The sequence below is a fragment of the Heliconius melpomene genome, unplaced genomic scaffold, assembly GCF_056956725.1.
Source record: "Heliconius melpomene rosina isolate 202511_hmr_F unplaced genomic scaffold, ASM5695672v1 ptg000055l, whole genome shotgun sequence".
NCBI lineage: Eukaryota > Metazoa > Arthropoda > Insecta > Lepidoptera > Nymphalidae > Heliconius > Heliconius melpomene.
The window spans coordinates 32359-43332 of NW_028181878.1; positions in this window are offsets into that span (position 1 = coordinate 32359).

Sequence of the window (10974 nt, forward strand, 5' to 3'; positions counted from 1 at the left end):
CAGCGAGACGTCGTGGGATGCGGTCTCATCCTTCTGCGAGGCAGTGGTGCTCGAGAAGGAGTCGGCGGAACGGGCGAGGGAGGCTTTTGCCGAAGTCGCCATCCGCCGTAAGAGACCGGGTCGCCGGAGGGCGGCACACGATCGCCGCCTTCCGCCCTAATGTGCTAGAGGGCGGTCAGCTTGGGGAAGCTGACCGCCTACCAACCTGGCCCGAGTAGGCACGCACAGGTTGCTCCCGCGCGCTACTCCGAGCAGGCCGTCGAGGGTGCCCACACACCCTTGACTCCGCGACGTGCCTTGCAGGCTCCCGCCGCCGCGTTTCGCGGAAGACTCACGTCCCCGTGTCTCGCGGCCAGTGGCGGTCGAGGAGGAGCACCGTGAGGTTTTAGTGGGTATTGGGATAATACTATCCAATTAGCAGAAAATGTTAAATTCTTAGGCATGATTCTCGATAAAAGACTGAACGGAATTGCCCATGCTGAACATGTCAGTAAAAAATGTGAAAACGGCATCAACGCTTTAAGAGCTGTGTCTGGTGTGTGGTGGCGTGCACACCCTTATACTCTCAAACTACTGTACAATGCCATTATCCGTAGTCACATTGACTACGGATTATTTGTTTTAGACCCCTTTAACAAAGTTGCTACTGAAAAACTCAATAGGATCCAATACAAATGCCTACGAATTATTATAGGTGCAATGAAGTCTTCTCCCACCAACGCACTGCAGGTTGAGTGTGTTGATCCTCCTTATCCTATCCGTCGCCAATTCCTGTCTGATCGGTTTGTTGGTAAAATGTTACAGCTGTCATCCCACCCTCTATGGTCCAAGCTATCTGATTTAGCGGACCTCATTCCTCCGGGCAGGCCCCTACCCTACTTGCTCAATAGTTTCCTGAAATTTACCTCTCTTCCTCATCCCTTGTCCTCTTCTCCGTCTAATCCTTAATTCAAAAATTAAAAAAATAAAATTTATATTATAAGATAATAAAATTATTGGTGAAATTTTTTGTCATGTTATTAAAATAAATCTATTAAATCATGATAATCCTTCTATAATATTAGGAAATCAAAAATGAAAAGGAACAGAACCTATTTTTATTAATATTGCAGAATTTATAATAATTGATAATAAATCATTAATAAATATTTTTATAAGAAATAAATTCAATAGGATAGAAAATAAAAAAATAATTGATGCAATAGATTGAGTTAAAAAATATTTTAAGGAAGCTTCTGAACTTAATAGATTATTGGGGGAAGAGATTAAGGGGATAAATCTAAGTAAATTAATTTCTAAGCCAATTCAGCATCCTAATCATGAATTTGATGAAATAGAAATTATAGTTCTGAAAAATAAAATAAATAAGAAAAACATTTTATTGGAATTATTAATTAATAAAATAAAAAATAAGAATAAAATATTCTAAAGATGAATTTAAATTCATTATAAAAAAAATATATTTTAGTGTAAAATGCACAATAATTTTTGTCTCGTGTGTGTCTCACTGTCGTGTGTGTTCTCTGTCATGCAGAGGTCACAGTGTGAGGAACCGGAGGGCGTGGTGTGTACTCACCCTACCGCCACGCAGGTGCAGTGATGTGATAGGAGCTGTATTTGCTATTTTAGGGGGTTTTGTTCATTGATATTCTCTATTTACTGGATTATTATTAAATCCTTATTTATTAAAAATTCAATTTATTTCCATATTTATTGGTGTTAATTTAACATTTTTTCCTCAACATTTTTTAGGATTAGCTGGTATACCCCGTCGTTATTCTGATTACCCAGATAATTTTATATCATGAAACTATGAAAAAATGCTCAGAAAAAAGAAATGAAGAAAAAGATTTCAGAAATAATAAATAAAATGAATGAATGAAAAACTTAAGCCCACGTAAGTTGTGGAAATTTCTGGAATGGCTAGGCATTGGCCGGCAACGTAAGGATTTGAATTGCAATCTAGACGTTGATGCCTTGAATAAACACTTTGCCTCGATAACATCTATGGACAACACAATTAAAGCAAATACATTGAATTATATCAACTCCTTGCCGTCTCCCACAATCGTTCCTTTTAACTTTGCTTCTATAACCTCATCCCAGGTAAGAAACAGTATCCTAGCCATCAAATCTGATGCTTCTGGTTATGATGGCATCAACCGCATTTGCCCTTGGAAGTCTTAGTTCCAGTCATTACCCATATTTTAAATTTTTCTATTTCCCATAACACTTTTCCCAGTTTGTGGCGCATTGCCTGCGTTATCCCCATACCCAAAACCAAAGATCCAAAATCCTTCTCTCACTACCGTCCTATCTCCATCCTTCCTTTCTTGTCAAAGGTCTTGGAACGTATTGTTTTTCAGCAACTAAATCAATATCTATTTGACAACCATATATTATCCGAGTTCCAGTCTGGATTCCGTAACGGGCATAGCACAGTCACTACTTTGATTAAAGTTTGTGACGATATCAGACTTAGCATGGACAAACAAAATCTTACAGTCATTGCTTTGCTGGACTTTAGCAACGCCTTTAATTCTGTTGATACTGATCTCTTGGTTGCTGTTCTGCGTTCAATAAATGTCTCTCCTGAAGCCACTGAGTGGTTCAGAAGCTATTTATGTGATCGGCAACAGTACGTTCAAGCCAATGACAAGTCATCTTCCCTTTGCTCTCTTTCTGCCGGTGTTCCCCAAGGTGGTGTCCTCTATCCTCTCCTTTTCTCCATTTTTATTAATTCAGTTTCCCAAAATCTCTCGCTCTTCCTTTCATCTATATGCTGACGACCTTCAAATTTACTTAGCCGCCCCGTTTGATGATGTTAGTGAGGCTATTCATAAGCTTAACGAAGATTTGCGGAATGTTAGTAGGTGGCTTAACTGTCAATCCTGCCAAGTCACAGGTCAGTATTATTGGTGGCTCTAAGCAACTAAAAAAACTTGACCAGAATAGCCTCCCTGCTATACAGTTTGGCGGCGTCGATTTGAGCCTGAGTCCATCTTTTAAGAACCTTGGTATTATTATAGACAATTCCCTATCTTGGTCAGTACAGATAGCTGAGGTTACCCGTAAATTATTTGCCACTATCGGATCGCTCAAACGATGGAAATATTTCCTACCTATAAAGACCAAAACTGCTCTAGCTCATTCACTACTGTTACCAATTTTAGACTATGCTGATTCGTGTTACCCAGACTTATCTGAGGAACAACTAAATAAACTAGAGCGGTTACAAAATCTATTATCTTCGGTTTACGTAAATTTGATCATGTTTCTGATCATCGTCGTCAGCTTGGATGGCTTCCTATCCGACATCGCCGAAATTTCCGCATGCTGACTCTCCTCTATTCTATCCTGTACAACTTTAGATTTTGTTTCCTAGGTGCCGATTCACTTCTTCACCTCCACCTTAGATCCCGTTGTGATAATCTCCTTAAATTACCAACTTCCCATACCCTATTTTATTCTAAGTCTTTTACTATGAAATCTGCAATTCTTTGGAATGAACTTCCTACAGAAGTTCGTCATTCCAAATCTCTATACAGTTTTAAAAATCGTCTGAAAGAGTACTTATTTAATTTAGTATAATAGTTTATCTTTATTTATTTTTTTTAATATTATGTATATATTTTTGAACACGTTTTATGTATGTATGTATATATGTGTAAGTATATATTGTTTTTTTCAATATTTGTATGTATGTATGTGTAAAGTATATAAACATTAAACACATTTTATGTAAGTTTATTTTATATTATTGACTTAGTTTATTATATATTATATAATATTTAATTATATTTCATAAAATTTGCACTGAGACGTTATCCCCTTTCTCCTCGTTACATTTTATCCGTAATGTTTCAAAGGTTGTCTGGTGGAGATTGCTTAAAGCAATAAGACCGCCTTTGCATACGTGTTTTTCTTTAAATTTTATTTGTGTTGTTCTTTCTATATATTTCTTTTATGTGTGCAATAAAGTATATTCTATTCTATTCTATTCTAAAATGATTCCTCACCGCTGAAATGCGTAAAAATGCTCAGAAAAAAGAAATGAAGAAAAAAATTTCAGAAATAATAAATAAAATTATTCCTCACCGTAAACCTTTTGATACTATAATAGTATGTTTTCCTTGGAATGTTCTTTCACGACAAATATCTCGTCATCATTGAAATATAGTTAATAACACGATAATATATCCAATAAAAAATAAGTTTATATTAAAATTATGAAATCATTTTACTAAACCAGTTACTAAGGTTATTACTCCAATAGCTCCTGTTAAGGGTCAAGGTCTATAGTCAACTAAGTGATATGGATGATTATGATTAGACATTAATTTACTTCTCTAGAATAAAGAGTTCTTAAAATAGAAATTACATAACATTTAATAATTGCTACGGCAGATTCAAGAATTAATAATAAAATTTGAACAATAATTAAAATAATTAATAAATAATTAAGTATATTAATACCTGTATTACTTACTTCAGGGTGTGCACGCCACCACACACCAGACACAGCTCTTAAAGCGTTGATGCCGTTTTCACATTTTTTACTGACATGTTCAGCATGGGCAATTCCGTTCAGTCTTTTATCGAGAATCATGCCTAAGAATTTAACATTTTCTGCTAATTGGATAGTATTATCCCAATACCCACTAAAACCTCACGGTGCTCCTCCTCGACCGCCACTGGCCGCGAGACACGGGGACGTGAGTCTTCCGCGAAACGCGGCGGCGGGAGCCTGCAAGGCACGTCGCGGAGTCAAGGGTGTGTGGGCACCCTCGACGGCCTGCTCAGAGTAGCGCGCGGGAGCAACCTGTGCGTGCCTACTCGGGCCAGGTTGGTAGGCGGTCAGCTTCCCCAAGCTGACCGCCCTCTAGCACATTAGGGCGGAAGGCGGCGATCGTGTGCCGCCCTCCGGCGACCCGGTCTCTTACGGCGGATGGCGATTTCGGCAAAAGCCTCCCTCGCCCGTTCCGCCGACTCCTTCTCGAGCACCACTGCCTCGCAGAAGGATGAGACCGCATCCCACGACGTCTCGCTGCCGGCCATAGCCTTGATCACGGCCGGCAGGGAAAGGTCGTCCCCTATGACGTCGCGCAAAGCGCGACGTTGAGACGCCCAGGCTGAGCACACCTCCAACGTGTGCTGGGCCGTCTCATCGAGGCAGTCGTCGCAGTGGTGGCAGCGAGCGTCGGGTCGGATCGCCGGGAGGGAGCTCCCGGCGATCCGACACAAGTAACCCCCGAAGCAGCCATGCCCCGTGAGCACCTGTGTCATGCGGAAGGTTAGGACGCCGTGACGCCGCGCTAACCACTGGCGGAACACTGGACGAACAGCCTCGATCGTCCTCAGGCCGGCAGTTGGTGTTGCCAGCCGAGTTTCCCACAACTCCATTGCGGCTACCCGCACCTCCTCAGTGCGTGCCTGGCTTGCCGGTTCCCCGGACACTAGGCCTATTATTTCTTCATTTGGTTCATATATTTCATTATTTTCCATAATTTTAATTATTATTATTATTTGAGAATCAATAATTAATCAACGAATAATCCTATTTTCATTAAATATACCATCCTCTATTGAATGATATCAAAATTTACCTCCTTCTGAACATTCTTATAATGAACTTCCTATTTTAAGAAATTTCTAAAATGGCAGATTATATGTAATGGATTTAAACCCCATTTATAAAGGAATATCCTTTTTTTAGAAATGGCAACCTGATCTAATTTAAATTACCAAAATAGAGCTTCTCCATTAATAGAACAAATTATTTTTTTTCATGACCATACATTAATTATTTTAATTATAATTACAATTTTAGTAGCATATTTAATAATAAATTTATTTTTCAATAATTATATTAATCGATTTTTATTAGAGGGTCAAATAATTGAATTAATTTGAACTATTTTACCAGCTATTACTTTAATTTTTATTGCACTTCCATCATTACGATTGTTATATATTTTTAACCGACTTCTGTAAGAAAAGGAGGTTATCAATTCCACTGTATTTTTTTTTTTTTTATTTTTTTTTTTTTATTTTTTTTTTATGTTTGTTACCTCATAACTTTTGACTGGGTGAACCGATTTTGATATTTTTTTTTTATTTAAAAGGTGAAGCTTCCCGAATGGTCCCATTTTTTTTTGGTCCATGTCTGACAATGGTATCCATGACAAAATCACATAAGTCTTAAATTTGCATTAGGTATGTGCGCGACAAATAGACGCATAACTTAATGTCGCGCAAACTGATTTTGATGATTCTTATTTTATTTGAAAGGATACACTTCAAGGATAATTTGGTGAAAGTTTGGCTAGATTCCGATTATGGAATCCGGTGAAATTTGAGAAAGTTTGTTTTTTTTGGTAAAAAATTGATTATACTGTAATAGTTACAAGCAAAAACTTTTTAACTCGATGTCAGAAGTGAGATTCCTGATCGTTACATTTCTTTTCAATCAACCTCAAAAAAGAGAATGTTCTCATTTTCAACCAACTTGAAAAAAGGGAGATTCCCAATTCGCCCGAATACTTTTTATGTATGTTCTTGTCAATATACCAAAATGTTACTTTGCGCAAAAATAAACCCTAATTAAATGAAGTTTTGGGAAGGTGCCGGCGGTAAGTGGCGAAAACCGATTTTTTCCAACCCGCAGGAATGTGCGGGAAGGTGTGGGCGGTAAGTGACGAAAACCGATTTTTTCAGTTTTCCCCGCTCGGATTCAGTTGAAACTGGTGTCGATCGTTCGGTCTCCGAGGGGCCTTCAAGGTGGTGTACAACCCGCGGGAATGCGCGGGAAGGTGCCGGCGGTTAGTGGCGAAAACCGATTTTTTCAGTTTTCCCCGCTCGGATTCAGTTGAAACTGGTGTCGATCGTTCGGGCTCCGAGGGGCCTTCAAGGTGGTATACAACCCGCGGGAATGCGCGGGAAGGTGCGGGCGGTAAGTGGCGAAAACCGATTTTTTCCAACGCGCGGGAATGCGCGGGAAGGTGCTGGCGGTAAGTGGCGTGACAAGCCGTGGTCAAGGCTATGGCCGGCAGCGAGACGTCGTGGGATGCGGTCTCATCCTTCTGCGAGGCAGTGGTGCTCGAGAAGGAGTCGGCGGAACGGGCGAGGGAGGCTTTTGCCGAAGTCGCCATCCGCCGTAAGAGACCGGGTCGCCGGAGGGCGGCACATGATCGCCGCCTTCCGCCCTAATGTGCTAGAGGGCGGTCAGCTTGGGGAAGCTGACCGCCTACCAACCTGGCCCGAGTAGGCGCGCACAGGTTGCTCCCGCGCGCTACTCCGAGCAGGCCGTCGAGGGTGCCCACACACCCTTGACTCCGCGACGTGCCTTGCAGGCTCCCGCCGCCGCGTTTCGCGGAAGACTCACGTCCCCGTGTCTCGCGGCCAGTGGCGGTCGAGGAGGAGCACCGTGAGGTTTTAGTGGGTATTGGGATTGGCCTTCAGCCGGTCCACGAGTCCCACATAACCCGCTCGAGTCCCCACTCGGGCCGGTATCCGTCAAAAGGCCTTGGTGAAAGTTCCTTTAAGGTTTCCCGATCTGCTGGCAACCTTCCTTATCACCGCTAGGCTGTCCACCACCTGATTTTGTAGGTCAGACGCAAGTATGGCTTCGTCCTGCTCTTTCTCGGATGGTAGAGACATGTCCGAGAGCCTGGAGCTAGCCCTGGCCAGTACGGCCGCAGCGCTGTCAGACACCTCCTGTTCTGACCTCAGCGGCAACTCCTTCCTTTCTGCCTCACCGAGACCTTTCCGTCTCCTCATGGCAACCACTTTTGGCGCCGGTCTATCTGGCTCTCCTTCACCAGAAGACCCCGACTGATCGATCGGCTTCCGAGGCCTCTTCCGCCTGTCCTTCAGGTATTGTGCCCGTGTCCTTGACTTCTCTGACACCATCGACACAAAACTTTCAGTATCTGAGTCCTTTGACTCCAACACTCCCCACAACCGTCCATATGATGATCCGGACCCTCGTCTCGACCTGACACTACCGACAGTCGACATTCCGTCATCAACGTCCAATCTGGTCAGAACCACTCTCGGCTCCTTCCACACTCCTACGTTCTGGCCATCACCAACTGACCCCTCCGCAGCGACACTCGAAACAGACACTCTTCGAGACGCCGCAATAACACCAACAACTTCCTCCGCCTTAAGCACATCTACTCCTCCCTTCTCAGGCAACATCACATCGCCGCCCTTCTCGGGCACAACACACTCCACTTCATCGTTTTGGTTTTTTGTTTTTAGAAATTGTGTTGAACATGTTGTTCCCACGAGTGTGGGGGAAAAACGGTCCATCCGAGCAGTGCCCCCTGTACTCGGATAAGCCTATTACGCCAGGGTGTCGGCCGGTACCCTGACGGGACCAGCAGTAACAACTGATCTCCCCATCAGCCATAAACCCCTCGCGCTGCTTCGCCGCTTGGGTTGGGGTAATTTTTATAGAGGTTTTCTTCCTCACAGCCCGGCCGGTAAAGGCAAGGCCCTCGGTTCCACTCCTGATTACGAGACATGACCGCAACCAAGAGTGGAGTTCCGATATATTCGGCGCAGGCACATCACTGCACCTGCGTGGCGGTAGGGTGAGTACACACCACGCCCTCCCGTTCCTCACACTGTGACCTCTGCATGACAGAGGACACGCGGAGAACCACGTCGGATTATTAGCCAGCGAGCAATCATTACCCAAGGACGAATCCTGTGGACACCAATTACTCGCCGCCCAGGGTGCACCGACCCGCACACTGTTCGTCCCCCCCGAATGACAAGCATTCGAGAAAGGGCCAACAGCGAGCGAACACACGAGGAGGTTATCCGACCAAGCACCCCAACCTAACCTAACCTTTTTTTTTTTTTTTTTTTTATTTTTAAATCCTTTTACGGATACCGGCCCGAGTGGGGACTCGAGCGGGTTATGTGGGACTCGTGGACCGGCTGAAGGCCAATCCCAATACCCACTAAAACCTCACGGTGCTCCTCCTCGACCGCCACTGGCCGCGAGACACGGGGACGTGAGTCTTCCGCGAAACGCGGCGGCGAGAGCCTGCAAGGCACGTCGCGGAGTCAAGGGTGTGTGGGCACCCTCGACGGCCTGCTCGGAGTAGCACGCGGGAGCAACCTGTGCGCGCCCACTCGGGCCAGGTTGGTAGGCGGTCAGCTTCCCCAAGCTGAACGCCCTCTAGCACATTAGGGCGAAAGGCGGCGATCGTGTGCTGCCCTCCGGCGACCCGGTCTCTTACGGTGGATGGCGACTTCGGCAAAAGCCTCCCTCGCCCGTTCCGCCGACTCCTTCTCGAGCACCACTGCCTCGCAGAAGGATGAGACCGCATCCCACGACGTCTCGCTGCCGGCCATAGCCTTGACCACGGCTTGTCACGCCACTTACCGCCGGCACCTTCCCGCGCATTCCCGCGGGTTGGAAAAAATCAGTTTTCGCCACTTACCGCCGGCACCTTACCGCGCATTCCCGCGGATTGGAAAAAATCGGTTTTCGTCACTTACCGCCCGCACCTTCCCGCGCATTCCCGCGGGTTGGAAAAAATCGGTTTTCGCCACTTACCGCTGGCACCTTCCCGCGCATTCCCGCGGGTTGGAAAAAATCGGTTTTCGTCACTTACCGCCCGCACCTTCCCGCGCATTCCCGCGGGTTGGAAAAAATCGGTTTTCGCCACTTACCGCCGGCACCTTACCGCGCATTCCCGCGGGTTGGAAAAAATCGGTTTTCGTCACTTACCGCCCGCACCTTCCCACGCATTCCCGCGGGTTGGAAAAAATCGGTTTTCGCCACTTACCGCCGGCACCTTCCCGCGCATTCCCGCGGGTTGGAAAAAATCGGTTTTCGTCACTTACCGCCCGCACCTTCCCGCGCATTCCCGCGGGTTGGAAAAAATCGGTTTTCGCCACTTACCGCTGGCACCTTCCCGCGCATTCCCGCGGGTTGGAAAAAATTGGTTTGCGTCACTTACCGCCCGCACCTTCCCGCGCATTCCCGCGGGTTGGAAAAAATCGGTTTTCGCCACTTACCGCCGGCACCTTCCCGCGCATCCCCGCGGGTTGTATACCTCCTTGAAGGCCCCTCGGAGCCCGAACGATCGACACCAGTTTCAACTGAATCCGAGCGGGAAAAAGTGAAAAAATCGGTTTTCGCCACTTACCGCCCGCACCTTCCCACGCATTCCTGCGGGTTGTATACCACCTTGAAGGCCTCTCGAAGCCCGAACGATCGACACCAGTTTCAACTGAATCCGAGCGGGGAAAACTGAAAAAATCGGTTTTCGCCACTTACCGCCCGCATCTTCCCGCGCATTCCCGCGGGTTGGAAAAAATCGGTTTTCGTCACTTACCGCCCGCACCTTCCCACGCATTCCCGCGGGTTGGAAAAAATCGGTTTTCGCCACTTACCGCCGGCACCTTCCCGCGCATTCCCGCGGGTTGGAAAAAATCGGTTTTCGTCACTTACCGCCCGCACCTTCCCGCGCATTCCCGCGGGTTGGAAAAAATCGGTTTTCGCCACTTACCGCTGGCACCTTCCCGCGCATTCCCGCGGGTTGGAAAAAATCGGTTTGCGTCACTTACCGCCCGCACCTTCCCGCGCATTCCCGCGGGTTGGAAAAAATCGGTTTTCGCCACTTACCGCCGGCACCTTCCCGCGCATTCCCGCGGGTTGTATACCTCCTTGAAGGCCCCTCGGAGCCCGAACGATCGACACCAGTTTCAACTGAATCCGAGCGGGGAAAAGTGAAAAAATCGGTTTTCGCCACTTACCGCCCGCACCTTCCCGCGCATTCCTGCGGGTTGTATACCACCTTGAAGGCCTCTCGAAGCCCGAACGATCGACACCAGTTTCAACTGAATCCGAGCGGGGAAAACTGAAAAAATCGGTTTTCGCCACTTACCGCCCGCATCTTCAAGCGCATTCCCGCGGATTGTATACCACCTTGAAGGCCCCTCGGAGCC